Source organism: Manis pentadactyla, chromosome 6 (assembly GCF_030020395.1).
Source record: "Manis pentadactyla isolate mManPen7 chromosome 6, mManPen7.hap1, whole genome shotgun sequence".
Classification (NCBI taxonomy): Eukaryota; Metazoa; Chordata; class Mammalia; order Pholidota; family Manidae; genus Manis; species Manis pentadactyla.
The window spans coordinates 15,782,050-15,808,489 of NC_080024.1; the positions used below are offsets into that span (position 1 = coordinate 15,782,050).

Consider the following 26,440-nt stretch of genomic DNA (forward strand, 5'->3'; position numbering starts at 1 on the left):
CAATAGAGTAGTATTTGATTATAACTCAAATATAAATAAATATCCACGAGTCCATACTGATATAAATTATTAAATAACCAAGTGGGGGAGAACAGACAAATCTCCCATGCAGAATTTCAAATTATTTATGTAGATACTCTGCCCTCCAAGAGGTGGAGAATGACACCCAACTTCTTAAGTGTGGACTGCACATAATAATATCCTTCCAAAGAGGACAGCATGGAAAAGAAGTGGAGTGACTTGGAAGTGGAGAAAAGTGATACATGCTGCCTCAGCCAAGGGATCACAGTCAACGTCCACAGTGATTGCAATTAACTCACAATGTTACATCCTCTAGCTCTCAGGTATGGGAATGACATGTCAGTTCTGTGGTCTTACTCCCCAAAGCCTGTAAGAACATCCTAATCACGAGAAAAATATCAGACAGATGCAACTGAGGCTTGTCTACAAAATACTTGATAAGTAGCCCTCCCCACTGTCAAGGTCATCTCAAACAGGGAAAACCTGAGAAACCATCCCTGCCAAGGACATATGATGACTAAAGGTACTGTGTGTCCTCTGTGGGGTCCTGGAACAGAAACAGAACATTAGGTAAAATCAAAGGAAATATAAAGAAAGTATGGACTCTTGTTAATAACAATGTATAAAAACTGATGCATTGTGACAAATTCCCCAGACTGCAACAGCATGTAAATTATAGGGGAAATGTGGTATGAGGCATCTGGGGACTTTACTACTCTTGCAACTTTTCTGCACATCTAAATCTATTCTAATACACAGGTTTATTTTAAAAAGCCAACAGGGCTTTATTTAGTTTTGAAAATTACATTAAAATCAACTAAATAACTAAATTTGCTTCTTGCCAAATTTCTATACTGAAAGCTTCATTAGAATTTCTTATGAATGGGTGTATGGGCTCAAGGAGAGAAGCAATCCTATTTTTCATCTTTCGACTTAAGAACAGGTTTCTGACATTTCCACCGATGAGTACATGTTCCAAAAAAATCAAAATTACCAAAAATTTTTGTACCTTCTGAACCTCAGACAACATGGGCTAGAGTATGCCTCAAGTCTGGAAGTTTAATGTCTCCAGCAGGAGTTATCCTCCAGAGCAGTATAAATATATATGACTGAAGAGTGAACAGAATTTTTTAAAAAGCTGGTCTAACTACAAATCTAAAATAGACCATATGATTGCAAGTCTAAGTGTAGCTTGACTACAGTCTCTCAGGCACAGAAGAGGGGAAAGACAATAAAAACTGTGAAATAATGAGACACACTGAGATTGCATTCTTGCCTAATACCTTTTCCTTTTGCCTGATCCTTTCTCTCCTGGTATTTGAAGGGTAGAGGGAATGGAATTTAATTGAAACCGGGAATTCCTAATGTGATTTAAATTTGCAGCAGATGAGTGCATATATCAGGAAAATTGTACTAATCTTTTATGTTACTAGACATAAGAAAAAAAGTAACCCCCAGGAAGTTATGTACAAGCCTTTTATATTTTTAGGGAGTTACAGCAAAATCAGGATGATGGAGGAGGACCTTCCTCTACTCTTCTTATGCCAGCTTCCAGTGGACAGAGTAAGACGGAGATTATAAACTAGGTCCTCTTTCACTCATACAGTAGGATCCTATATTTTCTTTTTTGACATACATAATGAGTGCAGTTCAATATGTGAATAGATTTTTAAGTTTTCTCTTTTTGACTAGAGGTGAAAATTAACATAAAATTCCTGCATTCCTCCAACAAATTAAATATGAAAATTCTCTGATAAATTCTGAATATAGAAAGGCCACTCAGTTCATCCTAATATAAAATTACATGTTTTATTCCATTATCCGGTAAAACAATATCATAACAAGGAATTCTGAATTATCTAGATAATTTGGCACAAACTGTTTTAAGACAGAAAGTATCCATCAATAAAACTCCTATTTAAATTTCAGTTACTGGGAGTCCTAGCAGTCTGAGTCATGTCCTTCATCCAGAAGCAAGGAGCAGTGTAATGGGCCCCTAGAGAGAAGGTTATTCAATAAATATAATGGTGTTTTCACACATGCTTGATTCGTACCCACTGATTGCTTGGCAATAGCATCTGATCACAGCCGTCATACTTCATAATTAAAAAACAGAACATTTTTAACTATCTCCTACTCTCTTTATCACCTGACTTCACTTCAATTTTCAAATCCATACTTAAAATCAGTCGCTCCAAGAGGCCTTTTCTGAACCTCTAAACTATGGAGATTTACCTCCTTACTAACACCCACCCCCCCACCCCCCCACACACACAGAAATTTAAATATTTTATATCCAATATTTGTCTGACTCCTTAAAACTGGAAGTTGCAATAATGCTGCTATTTGCCATGATGATGTAATTGATACCAACTAGCCCTTGCACCATAAACAACTATATAATCAGACAAAATCTGAGGCAACATTAGGCATTAGACAACATGCCCCATAGGATTGTGACCTTTGAGAAAAGGGAGAAACACAAAGTCAGTGCCATATTTGTTTGCCCTGGCTTTCTCTCTGGGATTATATTCCAAACTGTTGCACACAGAAGTGGATCCCAGTCAGAGCAAAGGGCTCTTGCTGAGCTGAGAAGGCAGACTGGACTGTGGTGCTGATGAAGGAGATGGAAATGGTGATACATGGTATCAGAGAGGAAGGAGCTAAGGAAAAGGTATGGCCCAGAGTCTGCATGGGCGTTTCCAGGGGGTTCTTGGCTGATGGCTAGGCTGCACTCACAAGGAGAGAATCCACTAGGCCAAGGAGAGAGTGTTTGCCGCAGGACAGAGAGCTTTACAGAGATATGAAGGATTATGTAGGACTGGAAGATGATGGCTGCCTGGCCATCATGGATGTGTTCATGGATCAGAAGACTCAATATTGTCGAAAAGATTTAAGCTATCCATTCTCGTCAAATTGTTCTGTAGATTCAGTGCAATCCCAATTAAAACCCAGAAGTCACTTTTATTAAAACTGGGGAGTTAATTCTAAAGTTACATGGAAATACAAAGAATTTAGAAAAGCCAAAACAGTCTGGGAAAAGAAGGGGGGGAATTGAAGACTGACACCATCTGATCTTGAGCCTTACCATAAAATCACAATGACAGCCGGCAATGGCTTGTGGACAGACACATGGATCAATGGGAGAGAACAGAGTCCAGATATAGATTCACGAATACAAAATCAATTGATTTTCAACAAGTCTTCAAGGCAGTTTAATGTGGAAAAGTTTATTTTTTTAAATAAATGGTACTGGAATCACTAGATTGATGAATGGAAAAGTATGAACATTGATCTCTACCTCACACAAACACAAAATTTGTTCAAGGTGTATTGTAGACCTAAATATAAAAGCTAATATTGCAAAGCTTCTGGAGAATAGCTACACCATCTTATAGTAAGAAAATTTTAGGAAAAGACAAAAAAATAAAGATTACAAACTGGAGTTTGCAAAAATTAAACAATTCTCTTCATGAAAAAAAGCAACACATTATTAAGAAAATACAAAAGACAGGCCCAAAACTGAGAGAAATATTTCCAAAACATAAATCTAATAGAGGACTCTTATTCTGAATGTATTTTTTTGAACCCATAAACTTCAGTGATAACACAACCCAATCTTAAAAGCTGTAAGTAAGACTTGAACAGAGGCTTCACAGAAGATAGAGATACGGTTAATAAGCACATGAGAACAGAAATGTAACTTAAAATAACACAACACAATGAGATGCCACTTCACTGATAGCACCAAATGTTGATGAGGATAAGGAAGAACAGGAATAATGAAACATTTCTGGTTAAGTGTAAAATGCTATAACCACTTTGGGAAACAATTTAGCAGTTTTCCTTTAAAGTTAAACATATACTCCTAACATTCAATTCAGTCATTATCTCTTAGGTATTACCCAGAGGAAATAAAAACAACTCTGCAAAAAGTCCATTATGGAATGCTTATGTAGCATCATTAACTATAACTAAAATGGAATACCTCAAATGTTCAAAACAGATACCACAAATAGTAATATATTCAAACAATGGAATACTATCTGAGTAATAAAAACATGAATTGATACATTGGAAAATTGGATGAATCTTTAGGGTTTGTTTATGTGGGTCCACACTTGCCACTTTTGGTTCCCAAGATTCTCACAGCTCCTGACACACCACTGAGTGTCATGAGGATCAAAAATTCAAAAGGGACACATAGAAGTGATTTAAGTTTCAAATTCACATGACCTTCATTAAATGGCATATAAAAGTTCGTGACTAATTGGAATTTTTTTGACTATTGACAAACGGTATTCTTGAAGAATAATTAACTGATAGAAAATGTTCTAATTGGTAAAGGAATCAACATTTATAATTTATGGAAAATTATAATAGTTTACAAAATGACATATTCCAGAAACAAAAGTGATCATCCTAATTATTTTGATGAGATCATAAATGAAAGCCTATGCAACCAGTAATGATGAGACATTTTTCTATAAATCGTATGTACATATATATGATTAAAAGATATGTTTAAAACTTGGTCTGGTTTAAATTAGTTTAATTTTTAAGAGGCTTGATCTTTAAATATTACATTTTTCTTTATTGAGGGTTTGATTTTAGTCTTGATGGGGTTTATTGTAAAAAAAAATCTAATAGGATATTTCATCAGTACTGAAGGCCTAAGCTAAATGTCAGATTTTTATTACTGTGAATCTTGATGGCATATCCTGTGAATTGTTTTTCATGGGGATCAAAAAACCCTTGATTATCTATGCTGATCTAAATTTTATTTTTCATGGGACCTTTACACACCCATTATGTCTTAACCTCATGCATTAAATAAGACAACTATTAAAATATCAATCTTATTTAGGAAGAAACTGAGATACAAAGGTTATCTGAGCTACCTAAAGTTACGGAACTACTTACTGACAGAAAAGCACGAAGAGCGCATGAATTTTCATGTGCCCATGGAGAGTCCTTTCTACCAGATCATAGAGCTCAGTGTTTCTAGGGTAACGTAAGTCCAAGCCAATGATAATTTCTGCAATATCAGTGACTCTGTAACTGGGATTAAAGTCATTTTGATAGAACATACTCTTTGTTTTCTTTCAATTCAAGATGACTTTAATCATCACATAATTTTCAAAACATCTTTGTTGAGAGTTATTTCACTTAATTTTCTTCTTTTCATTGAAATCATCTCAGAAATAACAAAAGCATAGAAGATACAGCATGGCCCAGCCCTTATCTAGCTTTTGTCCCTGTTCCCTGACCAATGCTATGGCACAGCAAGCAAAGGCCTATTGCTTTTCATTCCTGGTTCAAACTTCATCTTACGTCTAGTCAATGTGCTTGAATGCAAGTTTTCCTCTGTGTAGGACTCACACCTTTACTCTACCCACCTTCGTCACATGACTAACTCCTGATCCATATACAATGAAGGCACAATCCACAAGCAAAACTCTAAGAACTATGAATCATTAAATGATAAATAACTCAGTATTAATATATATTGATTATATATACACACATATACATATGTATATATGCATATATATCTATAATGTACATACACACACACATATATATTACATACATACAAATAAAAATAGGAAAAAAATGCAAGGAATATTTAACAAAACTATAATGGTAGTAAGAGATACCGATATGCATCATCTTAAAAAAGGCAAACCAAATAGGAAAAGAACAGTAAGATGTCTGAGCTTATATTCAATAAAATTGCATAGATGCCTATCAATGGTTCATGATCTAAGGAAAATTAAAAATAGGAAATTTAAAAGTGCTTCAAGCTGAGACTAATTTCTTGGTAAAAGAGGCTGTTAAGTTTCACTGGGCCTTGTAGTCATTCATGTTGATTACTAAATATCCCTTGCTTTTCTTCCTTCCAGACTGTAACTTCCAGAATAGTTATAGTCTATTCTCCTGCCCTATTGAAGTTAGGTATGGGTACATGGCACATACCAATGAAACACATTTTAATTTTGGATGGACACTTAAAGACATAATAGTTGTTTCTTCTTGTCCCTTTTTCCTGCTTTGATAATCATAGAAACCTGGAAATAGAACTGCATCACACCTACATCCTTATGTGGACTGTGTTACAGGACAATCAAACCTTTGTTCCATCACTGATATTTAGAAGTGCATTTTTCCCCCACAGGCAGACTTTATTTGTCCTGAATGGGGTAGCAACACTTTAGTGGGCACTGAAATGAAACTAAGAGGAAGATAACAGAAAATAATATAAATGCATTGAAAAATAAGTAAAATGTTTTCCTCTTAATTTTGTTTGTAATGTCTTTATTACCTGGGTACACGTACATCAGTTATTCAGTAAAATGCAACAAGATGAGGCTTTGACATCTAGAAGGGTTCTCCCATCTTTAGGAGAGAGCATGCTTGGCATACCTTTCTGAATGAACCTAAATGTACCTGTTCTCTTGAGGGAGACTTAATGGATGAGAGTAGATGGCCATGGTCTCTGCAGATCTCCTCTACTGCTTCCCAGAATGGAATGGAATATTCGTGGTGGGGAAAAGAAACCTAGAGAAATTCGGCCACCTTCATTGTTATGTTTATGAGGGAGTATGTACAAACTACTTCATAATGCTGTGTGCTTTGTCTTTTCCTTTCTTTTTCTGCTTTTTATCTTTTCTCTACCTCCTCTGCCTTCTAGCTGTCCAAAGCAAATGAGAAGGAAAGATGAGATTTCCTCAATAGAGAACACTGGCAGACATGAAGTGAACAACATGTGTTCCTAACTATTTTAATTAAAAGGGTGGCATGCAAATTCCAGTGCTATTAACAAAAACAAAACGGATTTGCTTTTCTGGATAATTGAATACATTAAAACTTCAGTGCTTTTCCTCTATGGTTTAACTCTATAAATTCTGCACATTTACATTTTATAGGTACTGGAATATATTGTGAATTCCTTTATAGCAAGAAGAATGACTTAGTTTTAGTTTCATTTAGTTGTTTTTTTTAAATTCTAACACCAAGCATAAAAACTGGCATAAAAAGTTACTAAAAATGTGACATATTAAACTAAACAGACATCAATCAATCTTTTCCATAAAGGAAAGTAGTTTATGATAGTAGTTAGCTCTCTATGACAGAAACATTTCTAAGTGTGCTGTATTTCAAGGAATGAGCACCTTCTCCCAAACACACAAATTTTTTTAATGATACATATGAAATGTATTAAGGGAAAAATCAAATACCAAAGGTCAGCTACTTTGTTTTTGCAGTTATCATAGTTTCCAGACGGGCACTTCTTCTGTTCCGAGAACTAAGATATGTGTGTCTGCATGGTTCCATTAGATGGGAGTACCAGTAGTCTCTGTGATGCCCACCTGAATTTCCTATCATCTGTTTTCTATTTATTTGTTCTTCCACAAAACATGTATTCTGTATGTATAATATGCTGATTATATAAAAGATAAAAAGATGAAAAACAGCCCCAAATTCAATTCCCCATGGCTATTATGATATAAACAAAAATAATCATAATGCAAAATGATGTGTAGAGGTCAGCTTTCAAGATAGTTCCCAGTAATCTCCACTTGCTGTTTTTTATATCTTTCAGTAGTCCTTTCCCATACTAAAGCCTGAATGTTTTCGAATAAGAAATATGAGAGACTAATGTTGCAATAAAGACTATTTGCTGTTTGCCTAAGCCTCCTTGCACATCACTATCTCTCTAGCTTTTCACGTATTGAAAATATATGTCTGTGTTATGAATAAAAAGAGAGCAAATTAACTGTGTGACTTCTGAGGTTTAGTTATAAAGGACATTGCAAGGTCTGCCTTGCTCTTTCTTAGACAACTTGCTCTAGAGGAAGCCAGTTGCATGCCGTAAAGACACTCATGAACCCTATAAATGAACAAGTAGAGAAAAACTGAGGCCTCCTGCCAATAGCCAGCATGGACCTGCAGGCAATAGGAGAGAGCCAATCCTCCAGATCCAGTCAAGTCTACCTCTTGACTACAAATTCATGAGAGACTCTGGGACAGAGCCACCTTAAGCCATACTTGAATTCTTGACCTATAGAAAGAGTAAGATGATAAATGTCCTTGTCATTTTAAGTCAATAAGTTTGCAGTAATAGATAACTAAATAACAAGCAAAAACTCTTGTAAAAAATCCAAAGTGTTATGGAAGTTATGAGAAAGTGCTTCATAAAGAGATTTGAGTGAAGCCTTGAAAATGATAGGGTTTAGAAACATAGAAATCAGAAAGAAAGCTATTCTAGGTAAAGGGAATAGTACATACAAAGCTAGAGAGACAGTGATGTGCACAGAGGATTAAGCAAACAGCATAGTCTTGTTGGATTACAGCATGAGTCCCTCCACCTGTCTCAAGTTTGTGGGTTTTGTGGGGTTGAGTCTAGATATAGGGCTACCTTTCATTTGGATCCAAGAGAATGTTGAATCATGTGAAGTTGAGAGAAAACTGAATAGAGCATAGAGCAATCTTGGCAAATTAGAGGAGGTAGATTCAAGTAGGTCTTCAAAGCAAGAGAGAATCCAAGGTATGAAAGAGCCCAGGGAAAAGGGAGCAGGGAATGTCTAAGGGGCTTCTTTTCAGAATGAAAAGGCTGTTACTTATGGATCAGTTTCTCCATAACCCTACATGTGACTTGACATATATACAGACTAATTCCATTGAAAGAAAGAATCAAGGGAGGCTATGAATATAGACACAAAAATTACAAATCGAACAACATATACAATATAAGTAGGCTTTATTTAAGGAACATGAGGGGAGTTTAACAATAGAAAAATTTATGAATGCAATTCAGTATAATATTGGATTAAAAAAACACATAATTAGGTTAAGTCCTGCAGAAAAACATCTCTTGATAAAACACAACATGAAGGTATGAAACTAGAAATAAAGTACACAAAGAAAACAAACAAACAAAAAATCCACAACACAGGGAGACTTAACAACTTGCTTCTAAATAATCAATGGATCGATGAACAAATCAGAGTAAAAATCAAGCAATACTTGAAGACAAATGAAAACAAAATATAATAGTTCAAAAACTGTGGGATACCACAAAATCATTTGTAAAAGGGAAGTACATAGCAATACAGGCCTACCTCAAGAAACAAGAAAAATCCAAAATAAACACTCTAAACTCACAACTAAAGAACAAGAAAAAGAAAAACAAATGAAATCCAAAGTTAGTAGAAGGAGGGATATAATAAAGATCAGAGCAGAAAAAAATAAATAGAGGAAAATAAAACAATAGAAAAAATTCAGTGAAACCAAGAGCTGGTTCTTTGAGGAGATGAACAAAATGGAAAAACCCCCAAGAAAAAAAGAGAAAGTACACAAATAAAATCAGAAATGAGAAAGGAATAGTTATAACTGACACTACAGAAATACAAACTTATTAGAATACAAAATTATTTGATAATTCTATGAAAAATTATAGGCCAATAAATGGAACAACCTAGAAGAAATGTACAAATTCATAGAAAAGTACAACTTCCCAAGACTGACCCAGGAATAAGCAGAAAATATGAACAGACCAATAAGCAGGAACGAAATTGAATCAGTAATCAAAAAACCCCCAATAAACAACGGTACAGGGCCAGATAGCTTCACAGCTGGACTCTACCAGATATTTAAAGAAGAGCTAATACCCATCCTTCTTAAAGGATTCCAAAAAGTAGGAGAGGAGGGAATACTTTGAAATTCATTCAATGAAGCCAGCATCACTCTAGTACAAAAACCAAAGACACTACAAAAAAAGAAAATTACAGACCAATATTCCCCAATGAACACAAATGCAAAAATCCTCAACAAAACATTAGTAGACTGAGTTCAAAAATACATCAAAAAGATCATCCATCACAACCCAAGTGGAATTTATTCCAGAGATGCAAGGGTGGTACAATATTTGTAAATCAATCAGTGCGATATACCACATTAACAAAAGGGAGGATAAAAACCATATGACCATCTCAATAGATCCTGAAAAAGCTTCTGACAAACTTTAACATCCATTCATGATAAAAACTCTCAACAAAACGGGTACAGAGAGAACATACCTCAACATAATAAAGGTCATATACAACAAACCCACAGCTAGCATCATACTCAATGGCAAAAAACTGAAAGCTTTCCTCTAAGATTAGGAACAAGACAAGGATGCCCACTCTCACCACTTTTATCCAACATAGTACTAGAGATCCTAGCCATAGCAATCTAACAAGATAAACGGAAAAAGTCATCCAAATTGGTAGGGAAGAAATAAAACGGTCACTATTTCCAGATGGTATGATACTATATACAGGAAACCATGAAGACTATACCAAAAAACTATTAAAACTAATAACTGCATTCAGCACCTAACAGTTACTGACAGTCTTATTTTTATAGTTACCAAAAATCCATTCCATTGTTCTCATATAAAACATATTATCTTGTCCTATCTTGTGGGAAATTCAGTTCAAAGTCAGGATTCCAAGAGATATGCATTCCTCTGCATTAGATCAGCATGTGGTTCCTTGTCATTCAGTGATTGATGAGTTAGAAAGACAATGCATATGTTCTCTACCACCCCCACTTCTACAGTCGCTATGGAGGAACATGGATAGAATAATGCAATAAACATGTCCACTGAGAAAAGGAAAAATGGGAGGCACAGAACCTGTCACTTCTTCAAAACAATGATCAAATCCTGCTGGGCATCTATTATGAGGTCCCTCTATCCTTGGATAGGCCTCAGTTGTGCTCTCTGAGAGGAACTATCTTGTCCTTGGGGCTATTAGTTCCTCTTTATCCATCACCCTCTCTAGTACATTGGAAGTAGTTAGGAAGGCTATCATCCTTCAGGACTATATGGAAATTGGATCCTGCTTCCTGCTTATGTGACTTTGGGGTCTCAAAGTTTTGTTAAAGTTCAAATAGTCAAAGGCATTTTTAATCCAGTTTTGCAGTATCTTTCAATTTGGTTACCTCAAAAATTTAGAAGGAAAAAATATGGCAGTCTTTTAGAAAGCTAAACATGCCCTTACCATATGACCTAGCAATTGCACTCTTGAACATTTATCCCAGAGAAATGAAAACATGTTCACTAAACAGCCTATATACAACTGTTCATAGTAGGTTTTTATTCATAGTAGCTACAAACTGGAAATGACCCAAATGCCCTTCAACAGGTGAATGATTAAACAAACGGTGTGGGACCTTCATACCTTGAAATACTACTCAGCCATAAAAAGGAACAAACTGTTAATACATGCACACCAAACATGGATCTTGAATTAATTTCCTATTGCTTCTGCAACAAATTACCACTAACTTCATGGCTTCAAACAATATAAATGTGTTCTCTTACAGTTCTGGGAATCTGCAGGCTAAAATCAAGGTGTCAACTAGGTAACATTCCTTCTGGAGGCTGCCAAGGGAATCTGTTTCCTTCACATTTTCAGCTTCTAGAGACTGTCTGCCTTAGTTGGCTCACAGCCCCTTCCTTGTATAATTCCAGTCTCTTGCTTCCATTGGCTTTTGTGTTTTATGTTAACAGTACTCAGCTCTATTGCTAAAAGTGTAGCTGGGGCAGAGTGAGGTAAGTGGGGCAGGATGCGAATGAAGGCTGGACAGGTAGAGAGGAGCGGGCCAGGAGCAACTCACAGGTCAAGGAAAGGAATTCATGTTGCTTACTTGTTTTGTTAACTTCTATTATCCTTTCCTCATACTCTAGAAGCAGGTGTTAATACTACCATAGATCTGCCTGCAGATGAGAAAGATAGAAAGGGATTTTCTATGACTGGGGTTCTCTAAAAACAAGAATGTATGCTCTGGGAGTAACTCTTGAGACCTGTGCTGAGGCATGTGGCCCCCTTCTTGACTGGTCCCCAGTAAACCTGGCATGCTACAAGGACAGTTTAATATAAGGTCACTTGGCCAGGTTGTCTTTGAACTTCCTTGGCTTTGATCTCCCTGGGAGTGATCACTGTGTAGAAATAGAAATAAGCGTATATTGTCTCCCCAGCTGGACTATGAAGAAACAGGGCCTTTTCGTCATCACCATCATCATCACAGAGGCAGTAATAATAGAGGCTCTGTGCATGTGGCTTTCACAGAGTATCTCATTTAATTCTCACAAGGAACCTTTGTTCACGGGTTATCTCTTCCTTAACAGATCACAATATTCAATGTTAAGTAACTTGCCTAAAATTTTACAGAAGAGTTGAAACTGGTCAAGCTGAATTAATTGTCTGTGAAACACTGATTACAGAGCCTCAAAAGAAGCAGAAGTTTATTTTTAAAGTGATGAAGCAATTTAAATGTTCCCAGCATCAGGCCGAGCATTAGTAGGCATTCAGTGCATGTTGGTTTCCTCCCTGTCTCTCTCTTTCAGGAATGGAGACAGTTACTATTAAAACAAAAACTTGTCATAGTTCCACACTCCGGAGATATGTGAAATCCAAAGGCAGGCACTTAGATGTATGATTTAGATGTACAAAAAAAGTGCAGAGCCTGTTATGAGGCTTTGTAATGAGGATTCAGGGTTAAATTTATCCACATAGTAAAGTAATGCATTTTGGGGTTTTGGAGTTGTGGATGGTGATCAAGGAATAGGGGTAGGGCTTCTGCAGAGCCTCCCGGGAAGAGCTCTGTGTGACATGTCTGAGGCACAGAAGAGAGGGCCACAGAGGAAGCAGCGACCACCAAGGGGAAAAATGGCCAGAGAGGAGACCCATGGCCAGGATAACCAGGGCACATTGTGTGAGACTTACTGTCTGTTATTCAAGACTAAGTTGTCACCGATCTGAAGAATCAGAGAACTTCCTCACTGCAGCCTGCCACCATTGGTGACACCCAAACCTTTGGTAAAATTAGTCACATGCAAAGGTCTTAGACAGAGCTTGCCCCAAAATGGCAAGGAAGATGAAAGGCACACTGGGGTAGGATGAAAGGTGTTGAGGAAAATGATGCCTCAGAGCTCAGAGTGACAATCAGGGATGTGGTGACATTGAAAATTAGGCTGCTCTGGAAGAGACACAGGTGCCCTCCTATCCCACCAAACTAAAGGCAGGTGACCTTTTCTATTAGAGTGAAGGGGGAAGCAGCCTTGCTAGTGCTCTGGAAGGAGACTCGTAGGAGGCAGAAGACAAGATGATCCCCGCACATTGTCTAACCAGGGCTGCCATGAAGGACGCACGGCATAAACACTTGGAGAACTGACAGGTCTTGGTCTTCGGTGGCCTTGAGGAGGCTGGGTGAAAGATTTGGTCTGGATAAGGCCCCCAGGAGCCATGAACCTAATTCCACTCTGTGGCTGAAGGGCTTTTGCCCACATTCAGGGGCAGCCTTTCCTTCCCTCTCTTCCCCTCATCCTCTACAGCAGCTCGTTAGTGGAGCAGCTTCTGGACACTTGAGCGAACACACCCATGAATGTCAGTAAGACCCTTGATCCTGCTCAGTGAAGGCCCGTATGTTAGGGCCATCTTCTAGGTCTCTGAGAGACAATGGGCTATATTATGACCATGCACTTTTTAACCTGTTCTGTAGAGACACCAATCACACACTGCCATAAATCCATTAGTTAATGAATACTTAAGAATTTGTCCCTTGTAAAAATACACTTAAAAATTAGTCAGTCAATTATCTTTTCTGTTAATGTTTCTTCTTATTTTTTAAACCTCCTCATTTAACTGAGACCATTTGGAAAATATATGATTTATTCTTGGATTTAAAATCTTCATGTGACTGTGCAGAAAAGTTGAGAAAGGAAAGAAAATATTCCTGATTCTTCGTATTAGACAAGCATGTTGCTTCTGTCCACGCTTGCCCATGGCAGAGCGGTGATTATCGTGACCTTTCTTGCCGAGTGTGAACTAAGATTCAGAATCCTACCTGACACAGGAAACCAAGCAAACACTAGCAATCAATCAGTTTCCATAGGTGGAAATAATTAACTAACTTCTATCTAATAGGAAAAGAACCTGATTTAGGCTGGGGAGACCTGAGTTATAAATTCATTTCTCTCAGTATCTGGCTGTGACTTCAGGCAAATTTCTTAATCTCACTTGGCCTATATTTCTTGTCTTTAAATGGAAGGACTTCGGTGGCATTATATCATAAAATTTTGACTTGTGCAAATTCAACTGTATATAATCAACAAACAACAAGAACAACAAAAATAATAGCTTACCTGTAAGATCTCAAATGAGTATAAACTGCTTTGTCTGGTATTCAGCCAAAGAAATGGTGATCATTTTCAAGGCAGTTGGGAAAAACTGATCTGGCTGGCCTCATGAAAATGGTGAAATAACACAAAATCACCTGTGCTAGATTTCATTAACTTAAAGAGATTTTTGAAGGGCAGTTTTTGACTCCACACAATTACTGCCTGATGTGCTAGTTTTAGATGTAATTCTGTTCAAAGAATGGCTGCACTTTGATCTATGCTAGAGCTCACAAGCGGCTGTGAGAGTGAATGAACAAGAAGGATGAGAGAACTTTTCAAAGTAAGGAAGGACTTCCTAAATACAAAGCTGCTCAGATGGTGGTAGCAGTGGTTAGGAAGCCCCGGGTGCTCCGTGTGTCCGAGAGAACATTAACATGTTGCTAAGGAGGAATCATTGTCTAGCCTCACCACTAAAACCTGTAAAGAGTGATTTTCCCTTGTGTTAAGAAGTGATCTGTCTCCCTAGGAATTCTCTCACGTTCTCACACATCGACGGCATCCTAGAGAATCTTTGTCATAGGGTCTCACCAGCATCCCATCAGTTCCAATCGAGCAGATGTGATTTAAGGGTGACCCTCAGGGAGGGGGAGATGTTGGAGGTGGGTGTGGACTTAGAAACACTTCGCTGTGGTGCTTGAAGATAACCTGAGATCCTGGAGATCCCTTACAAAAGAGAAGATTCAGGCTAACCCCTCAGCACCTGCAGCAATAATAGAGTGGGTTAGCTTAATGGTTCAAAGTCTAGGGGTGCTTGGGTGATTGGCAGTGAATGGGGCTGTGTAAAATTCAAGCAAGGGCAGACATTTGGAAAAAAAGAGATCCTCATTTGAACATTGAGGAAGAAACATCAGCCAGACCATCATATCTCTAAGGTGATGGAAGAGATCTGAGGGTTGATTGCCAAGTAGCAGTGAATCTATAATGGAATTTGGAAAGGACATCTGATGTTGGCCTACAGCTGGAACCCCCCGGGAAGCTGTGGCACAGAGAGCATCAGAAGGCCCAGACAGTCCCTGGGATAAAAGTAGGCAACGCATTGGATTGATAAGATGCCCCATCTTAGAAACTTGAGAGGCGCTACCAGAAAGCCATGGTGGCTTAAAAAATAAGTCCATTCACACTCTGAGAGCTTCACAACTGAACCTATTCAAAACATACAGCAACCTGAAGTGCCAAAAGACTGGGGACTGGAAACCAGAAAATGGCAATCATTGGTCACTGATTTCTATATTGCTACATATAAAACAAAGATCCTCACAATCAAATTGTTGGCCACATGACTTTGGATGGATCAGGCAAACTACAAATCCAGTTCTGGGGCCCAGAGGACAAATTCCTGAATAAGCAAGGGGGTGGGTGGACAGTGAAGGCAATGTAGGCCCAGTCACAAGTGTCCCCACTGCTCCATGACAAGGAGCAACTTTGTGATTTCCAGTAACGTTTAAGCTTCCTTACGTATAAAGTGCTTATTGGCTGTTACCCAATTGCTGGTCCGGAGGCCAGAAAGCAATGGTAAGAAGCAGCGAAATCAAGGAACATTAGGCAAAAAAACTTACACCATTTAGTGAGGGTAAGGCATAACACAAGACTTGAATAAGAGAAAGCTGTCTCCAATACCCTGAAACTTTTGCTCTATTTTTTAGTTTGAAGGTAAATATTCCTTAGGAGAACAGGGTACGGTGTGTGTGTGTGTGTGTGTGTGTGTGTGTGTGTGTGTGTAGGGTCAGGTTTGTTTTTTTTCAAATATTCTGGGTATTTATTTCTAATGGCAGGGCTCAAAAACACTGAAAGGCGTACATTTATCTCATTTCCTAGCAATTCTTTTTCATTTTCAAGGTCTCTTTTTGTTTTGGTTTTTCATTATCATATTAAGAATTTCAAGCAGACTTAAATTACCTCAAAGGAAAGTTTATAACATTTGACTGTTTTACACACACACACACACACACACACACACACACACAAACATACACCATTTCTCCTCTGCTTTTATGACTTCTGATTTCCATTGCAAAGAAATTAGAGTATTGGCAGAAACCCCAACTACATCTCAGTGGTGATCTATTAAATTTATGCCCACACAAAATTGTGTGAAATCATATTTTAGAAATTTAAATTTTAATAGGCCATTTTTAATGGGTACTTTTTCTTTTTATCTTCCTGAAATCTAGTCCCTCTTTCTTTTCTTTCAGGGATTCTTCCAATGCCACATTTGAAAATGCTACTTATAGATTTCACAGAATGCATTTTCTGATTTGCACATATAGGTCTATTGCAAAAGGGATGCAGCCTACAGGTAGCACCAAAAAAACGTTCCCTTTGAAAGCTAGTTTTAATGTGTCATTTAATAATTCATTAAAAAATTTGTGCGTAGAGAGTGTCAGTGTTCGCCCTGTCTTCCTCTGCCTGTTATCTGAGATTACCACACAGATAGACTCAGTGCTGACTTTAGGCATTCTAGAGATTGAGTTAAATAGGTTTCAGTTATGTAGAAATATCCTGGGGCTGTAACTGGACACACAAATCAACAAGGAAATAACCACACGGACCCTGCACAAGAAAAGTGCTCTTGCATGTGCCAGTAGTTTATTGCATTTAAAGCTGAGATGACTCATTTCTATTGCTTGGGTGTTATCAGATATGAGGACCATATTCACCAGTGTGGTAAAAGCCAAATATGAATAACAATGATAGAACAACTTGGCCATAACTATCTTTCATCTAAAAATAATACCAGCAGGAGAAGTACCTTCCTCTAAAATATCCAAAAGAGGCATTTATTTACCCAGTATTTCCCACAATGGCTTTTAAACAATATAAGAAGACTATTCAATGTGCACATTATTGAGATACAATTCTGAACTAGTGTGGCCTTGTTAGAGTTTAGTAATCTGTATTTTAACAAGTGCCCCTAGTGATTATTCAGACAATCTCTGAATACCAACGTGAGAAACCCTGCCTCACTTGAAATGCTCCAGGAGGGACAGTTATGTCAGGTTTACTTTTCTAGAATATTTCCTTTCTTCTTATACATCAGCATAGTCCAATTATCCCACAAGGATAGAACTCCATGGAAACTTATCCAAAAATAAATGAAAATGAAGGATGGGATATAAAATATTTTTCTGTAAACTATGCCCATTTTTCTTCTGGCCTGCCATCTGATATCTTTTAGATCTTGTTCTTTTTTAAGATCTCCAAATTAGCATTTTTTAAAATAAAATATTTCAAAGCATTTTGATTTAATTGAGTTCTCCAAGATAAAAAAAAAAAAACTTAATGTTCTCATTGTTTCTGTCAGAGAACCTAAAAATAACCTCAATTCTACATAAATCTTTTAATTCATTTTTTAATTTTCACATTCATTAGCAGGTGGTCTCTAAGCAAAGCTCATGAAAAAGGACATACTTATGCTAATTTTTTACCTGTTTTACCACTCATCAGAATATTTCCATGTTTCTGAGCACATGTATGAAATAATAACAATTGTACTAACAGGATGGTGGTGGCAATAATTAATATTTTTTGGAGCAATTACTACATTCAAGACACGGTGCTAATCACTTTGTATACATTATCTACTGTATTTATCACAACAGTCTCATAGGGAATGTAAAGTTTTGCTGCAAGTTACAGATGAGAAAACTGAGAGTTTGGGAGATCAACTTGTCCATGAGCGTAGAGATCATAAATGACGCCACATGGACATGAACCTCGGGCCATCTGTTCCAGTGCTCATATTTGTAACCACACTGTGGTCCATCTGCCAGCATTAAAATAATTGCTGACTCCATTATACCATTTTGCACTGTATCTATAGACATTAAATCAAATGTCTTCATCTGATAAAAATCTGCTAAAAACAGGCCATGATTTTGATTCCACTCCACCTTGGATTACTCAAGCAATATTCCAAAACTGTGCTGTAGGAACTGTCATACTCAGCTATCTTTTGTTATATATTTTTAATACATATAAAATATATTTTTTAGATGTTTCTGAGAAAAGTATTTAGTCAGTGAGGATGGGGTAAATATCTCACCTGTTTGTCTTCCCGCCGCTGGCTCAAGTGTCTTCTCATTGACATCACCGGGATCATGACCTTGGGATGGGAAGAAAAGCTGATGAACAAGCATCCCCCAGGAACGCCTCTCATCCCAGTTCCAGAATTTCCTCCTCTTCCTCCAAGACTGGACAACAAAGGCAAAATACTCTCATTTCACACTGGAGGCAGATCTTAAAATGCAAATACCACAAAACCCCAAAAAATGGACTCGTGAATCAAATCCACCCTGAGCATAGGTTCCAATGTGTGGAAGAGAAGAGGATGTGACTGGATGGCAGGAGAGGAAAACTACTTGAAAGAATATGGGAACAGAAAGATCTTAGCCCATTCCCTAGGTAACTAGGTCCCCCCTGCTTGGCCTCTCAGAGCAGTTTCTTACAAGTTCCCTCCAGGCAGGTAGTCAAGACATGTATGTTGCCAGCTCAGTTCCTCAGCTTTTAGGAGAAGCTATAAATGACATAGACACATGTTTCTGTACATTTTGTATTAAGATCTTTTCATCAGGATGGTAGGAGTCTTCTTAATCACAGTTGTCAATGTCTTTAACATACAACAGAATGAACACCTGTGTCAATGAAGGATGAGGACAAATTTGTCTTTTACTTCTTTTTTTTATCAAATGAGGACTATATAAGATGCAACATGTTTTTCCTGCTGCCCAAGCTGCTGATCTATCAGAATATTTAAAATATGTTCTCCTTCTGGGTGCCATTCTCTTTCCCTAATACTTTCAGTCACATTTCTTTACTGTGACTGATCTGTGTTAAACTTTAGCCCTTTTTCCTAAATTACTTGAAATCCTTTGTAAACTTGTGTGTGTTATAAATGCAGTTACGTGACACAGTGAGACCACATACAAAAAATAAGTATGTGAGATGAATGGGAAATACTCAGTTACATAGATATGTGTTCAGAAGTTACCATGCAGATATTCTGGATACATCACAATATAATAGGCAAAGAAGAGATACAGGCTGGCATATATAATACATATAGGCACTTACTATGTTTCTTTAGTGTATCTAAGAAGATACACTATTCGGTACAATTTTGAATTTATAAATTATTGCCAAGTAATTGTTATTTCTTATTTGTATATCAGAATGCCATGGTGGTGGTAATAATTTGAGGCAAGTCTTTTAACTTTGTCCTTAGCCATTACTTTCTCATCACTGGTTATAGTATGAATGATCAGAATTTGTGATGATGGTAATTTTTCTTGGTAGATTATAATTCTATCAGGGTAACAATAAAGAAAAGGCTTGCTCTGTGTGTCAGAAGATTTTCCTCTTTTCTTTCTTGCAGCTCATTTGTAACTTTCCTATTAAGCTGTGGCACTTTATGCTTCAGAGAAGAATGAGAGTCCTGATATTTGGATGGTTTCATTTTCTATCATTTCAAATAAATTGAACTCATTTTCACAATCTCTGAAGAATATTCTTTTAATATGTGTGTTGTCCATTTCCTTGTATCACAGTTCAGGAGATATGCCTTTGAACCTATGGGATAAATGTAAAATAAAGCCTTGTTTTCATTTTATCTTCTTGTGTCTGGGTTTGCAGGTGATTGTGTAGCTGGGAGGAGATCCAATCTAACTAAATATTACCCACTACAATCTAAATGAAAGTTTAATCTTTCTAGAAATATGATGTAGGTGGCTCACAATAACGTTAGTCTTGGACTTGAAGACCCATCCCTACACTGCAATCTCTGGAAACTCAGCTCTATTTTGAGACCCATACCAACCCACGGCAGAGTCCTAGTCAAGCAGGGATTCTTCTAAAGCTGCTGATGGAGGGGTCCCCACATCACTACTACAGCCCATATCTTGCTGACCTTGGCTTAATTCCCTGTTGAACTGGGAATTTTTCACTGCTTCATGGGGTCTCTTACAACCGGTAATATTGGTTTCTTTACCATATAAATCGTTTCTTTATTTACCAATGGTGAGGCCCTGCTATTTGCCACAGTTGATTCCAAGTGCTTGTTCGAACCTATCAATCATGCAGAGACAGAAGGTAGGAGATGAGATGGGGTGTGGTTAAAGAGAGCACAACACCTCTCTCACCAGAATTCAATTTATTTCATTCGGTTCTTCTACTAACACTAAAATCCTCCTTCTTCTCTTGCCCTTTCACTTTAGGCAATGCATTTCTTTTCTCTCTGCCATTACCACAACCCTCATGGTGTTTATTCATACATCCACATGTCACCATAGTCAGTGGCAGAGTTTTCTTGCTGGTGGAAGGCAGTTTGATGTGCTATGAAACAAGTGGCACCATTCTTAGCACTTTGTGAAATAAGCTAAAAACCAAAGGGATGAATGTATGTTGGCTACCACTATGAAATTCCAAGCATAGCTGTACAATAAGTATTAAATAAATACTGTTCATGATTAAATCATTTCTTCAACATAAAAATTTAAATTCACTTTAAAAATGTAGTCAATTCTTTCAGAAGTCATCATTGTAGAAAATCCCTGCTAGATTAGATAGGAATGCCACAGGACTTAATAAAAGATATGTAAAAAATAAATGTACAAAAGTATGTAACAACATGTAACTATAACAGAAGGTTTGAAGTCTCTACTCCGTTACAACTATGTTTTTGCAAATGTGTGTATTTCTGTGTCAAATGTGAAGTGGGTGGGAGAGAACAGTGAGGAAAATATAAGCTTTGGTATAAACTTCTATGACTTCTATAAGGGAAAATATGTTCTTTACACAATTATTTGCAAACATGAGCAGCATAGAGAGGAGGCTGAATCTAGGATTTAGAATCAGAATCAGTTGGGTTCACATCCTACCTCTGGCACTATATAGCTTACTTTATTTTGGCAGCTTCTTTAAATTTTTTGTGTCTGTGTGAAGATGACAATAAAACCTGTGTGTCAGGATTATAGTAAAGATCAGAAGAGATCATTTATGCATAAGCTCCTATAAATACTGCGTTTTTATTGTTACCATAATGAAAATTATGTGCTTTCTATCAGGAATATCACCTAATCTCCTCTATCATATTCTGAACAGTTAAGTTGTTTATAAAACCATGAATAATTATATGTATCTTTTATTTTGATGTTGAGATATAAAATCCATTTAATATGAAAAAAGGTTTTGACATTAGGAAATCCTTGATAATGAGAGGGAGAAATAAAGACGTGTAGGGAAAGAGGGAATGAGGAAGGAAGGAATCAAGTGATATTAACTGGTTAGCCATATGCCAGGACAATGTGCAGGCCGCTTTTAAATATGTTCTCAATGACCTGAAAGGTCATAACTTTATTTCCTGTGACAGTTGTAGGGGAGGAAAAATAATTTTCCCTCTACCCTTCTGAGTTCTTACCTAAGACCTCTGTACTAAAAGGCAGATTAACAAGAGAAAATCACACAAACTTATTCACATGTATCCCTCATGAATACGTGGGAGATAACCAGAGGAAAATGAGTAGCTGTCCAGGTGGCTTAGACTTTAGACTTAGCTACCATCTTAATAGGGAAAGGGAGGGGGATGTAGTCCTCTTAGGGGGCAGTGAGTGATTTTTAGGAAAGATAGATGGACCTTTAGAAGAATAGACGGAGGAGATGATAAAGTTCGGTATGGTGTCAACTTCCGGTCTTCTCTCCTGTAACAAGAGTGAGTCTTTCATGGTTGACCATACTCCTAAGAAAGGGATTTATGGCAGTTGAGTTCTTTGTAGAGGATCTGTATCTAGGCAGATAAGGGAAATTCAGAGAAAGCATCTTCTGCATGTGCAGCATTCACGTTCCTTTAGTTCAAAATAATCAATATGCCAACGTGGCATATGTCAGGGTGGCACATAGTCAACTCCCACAGTCAGATTTGGGAGTGGCATATTCTGCTACTTCCCTAAGAAATTAAAAAAGTCATCTGCTCAGGACAAAGCCAGCCCCATCTAACTCATTCCAGAAGGTTCTTTGTATTGCTGTGGTGGCCAGCGCACTGGAGTATGGGGAACACACAAAGCAACAAAGAGCTCTTTGGAGTAGAGCGGGAATCTGGGCTTTCCTCTGCCCTGGGGAGGTTGTACACAATGTTGAGGGTGGCTTCACAGGTGAAAGAAATTCATCAAGTCCTATCTTGGTTTCCCTTCTGACTTTATGGTCAGAGGTACCCAATGCATTATTTTAAGCCCACAGAAGGCTTTCCTCCCCGGGGTTTTCAATGGTTGATTTCCCCATTAACCTTTCTCCCTACATCCTCTACCTCCTCATTGAGCAATCAACATATAACTTAGATTGCTTAAGTAATAGATAGTGGCCACTGGGATACTGGAACACTGGCCTCTGAAGTTCTGAATATGAATGAATGCCTTTTAATTTCCATAGCACTCTTTCTTAGCCATTTTAGCATATTGCATGTACATTAACCTATGAAATACATGGGTCTACATTACTTATATTGAAATTGAGTTACCTTATATACATTTTTAAGTACAAAGATTTACATATGGGTAATGAAGTTCCAAAAATGGGTCTTATTCTGTGCATCTCCATCCATAGACACTTGTTAGTCTATGAGTGAGACAGCAATGGACACGGTGCTTTGAAATGGACACGGTGCTTTGGTACCTTCAAACATAAGGCTCCAAGGAAATGCTGGAGACATGCTGAACCTCTCAGTGAGTATGTTAGGTGAGGAGAGATTTCATTTGGTAGAGAAGAAAATGTACTTTGTAGTCCTAGAGTTACTGATCACATCTCAGTGATGTGGGTAGAAACATTTCCAGAGAAGTATACCATGTTCAGGGAGGATGGGTTAGCGGGGTAATACTAAGCTGAAAAAACAAGGCAGACAAGAAAAACAACCCTACTAATGTGAATGGAAGGCAATTACAAGACCATCGGTCTGTGAGGCAGAGACTACATCTGCACAGCCACCAGAATATCCCCGGTGCCATGCATGGGACCAAAGCCCTCGGAAGTACCCATTATCATTAGTTGAATGAATAAGTGACTGGATAAAAGTCTCTCCTGTGCTGAGGACCAACAAAATAATTTTATCCAGGGTGGAAAGGGATCCCTTCTTCCTCTTCAGGACAATTACTTTCCATGTGTAAGTGCAGCCAGGACCACAACAAAGAAAGAAATACAACACTCAGATATTTGGAAAGGTAATGAAGGGGCAATAGGAAGATACAAAAATGTGCTGGATGTGTGGCAGGGAACCCTATGAGGGCAAAGGGGAAATGACAATGGTGCTCCAAGAATATGTGTACATATTCTTATACAGCTCCAAACAGGCTGTGCTGTCACAAGGGAGGGACTTGGGGCTTGGGATCCAGAGGGAGAGTGGTGGGGCCCAGAGCCAACAGCTATTCTTAAAGCAAAGTGTAAACACAGTATCCTGCATCTTTCAGGCTTGAGTGTCCTGGGAAACAAGTACATACATATTTAACTAAGTTAAAAATTACTTCCAGTTGGCAGATGTTAGGATATTAGCTTCAGAACAGAGAAGTATTAAAATATTCACTAAATACATCAATATGTTGAACTGTCTGTGAGCTTTAAAATTATATTATGTATTCCACTATGGAAATACATATGTGATATGTTAGGTGAGGAAAGTAAAAACACAAAGCCATAGGTACACACTGTGTTTACAGCTAAGTTAAAATGTACAGTTATAGGATTTTTGGAGAGAGAAAGATGACATGATCATTAATAAAGATATAACTCTACAGCATTTTAAAGTTTAAAGACTGTTTTCCCCTGTAAATTCCTATGGAATAAACTTCATTTTAAAGAAAGTGGCTCAGTCATACCACACATCACATGATATTCTCAGGGAAATATTGTGTGTCATTCCCACAATAACACAGATGGATCACAGCACAGGTTATTCAGTCTAAATTGGCTCTATCACTGAGAATAAAAGACTTAGCAAGTAGATGTATGAATTGAGGAAAATAGCGTTAATAAACTTTGAAGTGAATTTCCCTACAAAATCTTTATTGTTTTGTATTTGTATTAAGTCAGCTATCAACTAGACATTGAAGTTTAATTTAGCAATATTATTAATTAGATACAGTATTTCATAAAAATAATTTCTTGCATTTCCAAAGACTCAGTGAATTTCACATTTTTACCCTGCTGGTATTTTTTTTTTTTTTTTTTTTTTAAAGAAAGAACCAGGAAAGTTTCTAAGCTTCCAGTCTGGAAAGAAAATGAAATGGGTGGAGTGGAAACACAATTAACAATAGTACTTTGAATATTTCACCACTTTTCTGCAAACAGATGTTCAGCTGGTTGGCCAGATTACAAGTGCCTGAGCCATATGAGGAACATAATTACTGAAAGACTTTATGACAAATAAAATCCAGCTCTCATCTTGCAAAGACACTTCCAGAAGCTTCACTCGTGTGTGGTCTTCACCCCTTTTCTGGTTCTTCCCCTAACTCTTGGTCCCACAACCCTGAACTCCCCTCTCTTCTTTGTTCCCTTTTCGGGGGATTCAGAATAGGAAGAAGGGTATTAGAAGTAAAGGGGCTAACAGATTGAGTCAACAGAATGTCCTGGAGACCCTCCCAGTTCTGTCTAGAAACTTCACGTCTTAACATACAGGGGTTATCTGTACCTTTGAAAGATATTTTCTGCTTAAGATTCAGTAGACAAGATAACAATAACTTATAGACTCCTGTCATTGGTAGATTCAACTTGACTCATAACTGGTTTGACCAACCATTTCAGGCAGGATGATCAGGGTTTGGAACAGAAAGAAAGGAAAGGGCCTTTCTCTCTTTTCACCATTCTCATGCTCAAAGCTGTGCATCCAGGGAATGATAAGGGGAGAGGTCTCAAAGAAAGAGTGCAGGTAAATGTAAATGTAAGTGTTCCTTGCTCAAGGCAATTCACATCAATTGCTTCCCAAATCTCTTTCAGCTAGCCATGGGTTGGGGAGATGCAAACCAAGTCACCCCTTTTGCAGCCACTTGGCCCCTAGGATTCTAAGGCATCAGTAACTCCTCCCTACAAAAGGAATTTCACACAACTTGATGTTTTAAAACTCTTTCTGTTATTGCATGGATTGGAAAGTTTTAGGGACACATTCAAAAATCATTGCTCTACACTTTTGCCTCTAAACTTTTGGGGGGAATTCTCCCAGGACTAATTTTACACATTTCATTATTTCACCCCACATGCAATCCCCCAAACTTTTGCTCAGTGTTTCCAAGTTCGTGCTATTAAATGACTCTGTACTGCTGATGCCTTAACTACTTGCCAGCAGATCATAACCAGCACATACTCTTCTCAAGTATCAGTGTCAGAATTTCCCAGCCCTCATTGCAGACTAATCAAATCATGTGATTACTTGCAAGTTTCCAGGCTGGTTTCCTTTACTGGAGTGTGGAGGAGGAGGTTAGTTGAGAATTGTCTGCTGCTGGCTCAGCCTCACGAGTCTTTAGTCAAATTAATTTCATTCAAAAGTTTAGGTGGCAAAATATCAGGTTAATTCATGACCTCAAACATGACCTTAGCAGACCTTATTCCCTCAACTTTAATAACTGGCATCTGTCCATTTTCTGCAACTAAGCTGCCACTTTGTATTCTGATTTCTATAAATGTGGAGGATTAACACCTGTCCCTCCTCACTGGCTCTTTATTCCAGTCTTCCAGATACCAGCCACCTATCTCAAACCCACTAGGTCATCCATCACAGTGCTAATAGTTACCAACTACTGCTGTATATAAAACCACCTCCAAAACCATGGTTTCCAACAACAATCATTATTAGAACTCGTGTCCATGGGGTCGCTGCTGTGGTCTGGACTCACGGATCTTCAGGTCAGCCAGAGGTTCTGATTCAGGGTGGGCTTGGCTAGAGCAGTTTAACAGGCTAGCTCTGCTTCACATTTCTCTCATCCTCTTCCTAGAATCAGCGGGCTAACTTGGGCACATCCTTGTCCTTGTAATGGCTGAAGTGCAGGAGAGCAAGCTCAACCACACCATTGTTTTTCAAGCCTTGCCTTGCATATGTCTGTTAACGACCATTGTCTGAATTAAGCCACAAGGTCAAACCCAGAGTCCAGAGGTAAGAATAAGCTCTGCTTATAGCTGGGAGGTCTACAAAACCACCTAGCAAAGGACATGAATAAAGAC

The 26,440-nt window shown here is 37.8% G+C and overlaps 1 long non-coding RNA gene across 1 annotated transcript in view; it reads right to left on the reverse strand.

Moving 5' to 3' along the window:
* Positions 1-26,440, reverse strand: part of LOC130684042 (uncharacterized) — a 129,445-nt gene that overhangs the window by 89,347 nt on the left and 13,658 nt on the right. The window contains exon 2 of the long non-coding RNA XR_008998161.1: positions 18,297-18,356. This is a non-coding gene — a long non-coding RNA (uncharacterized LOC130684042). The remainder of the gene's footprint in view (positions 1-18,296; positions 18,357-26,440) is intronic.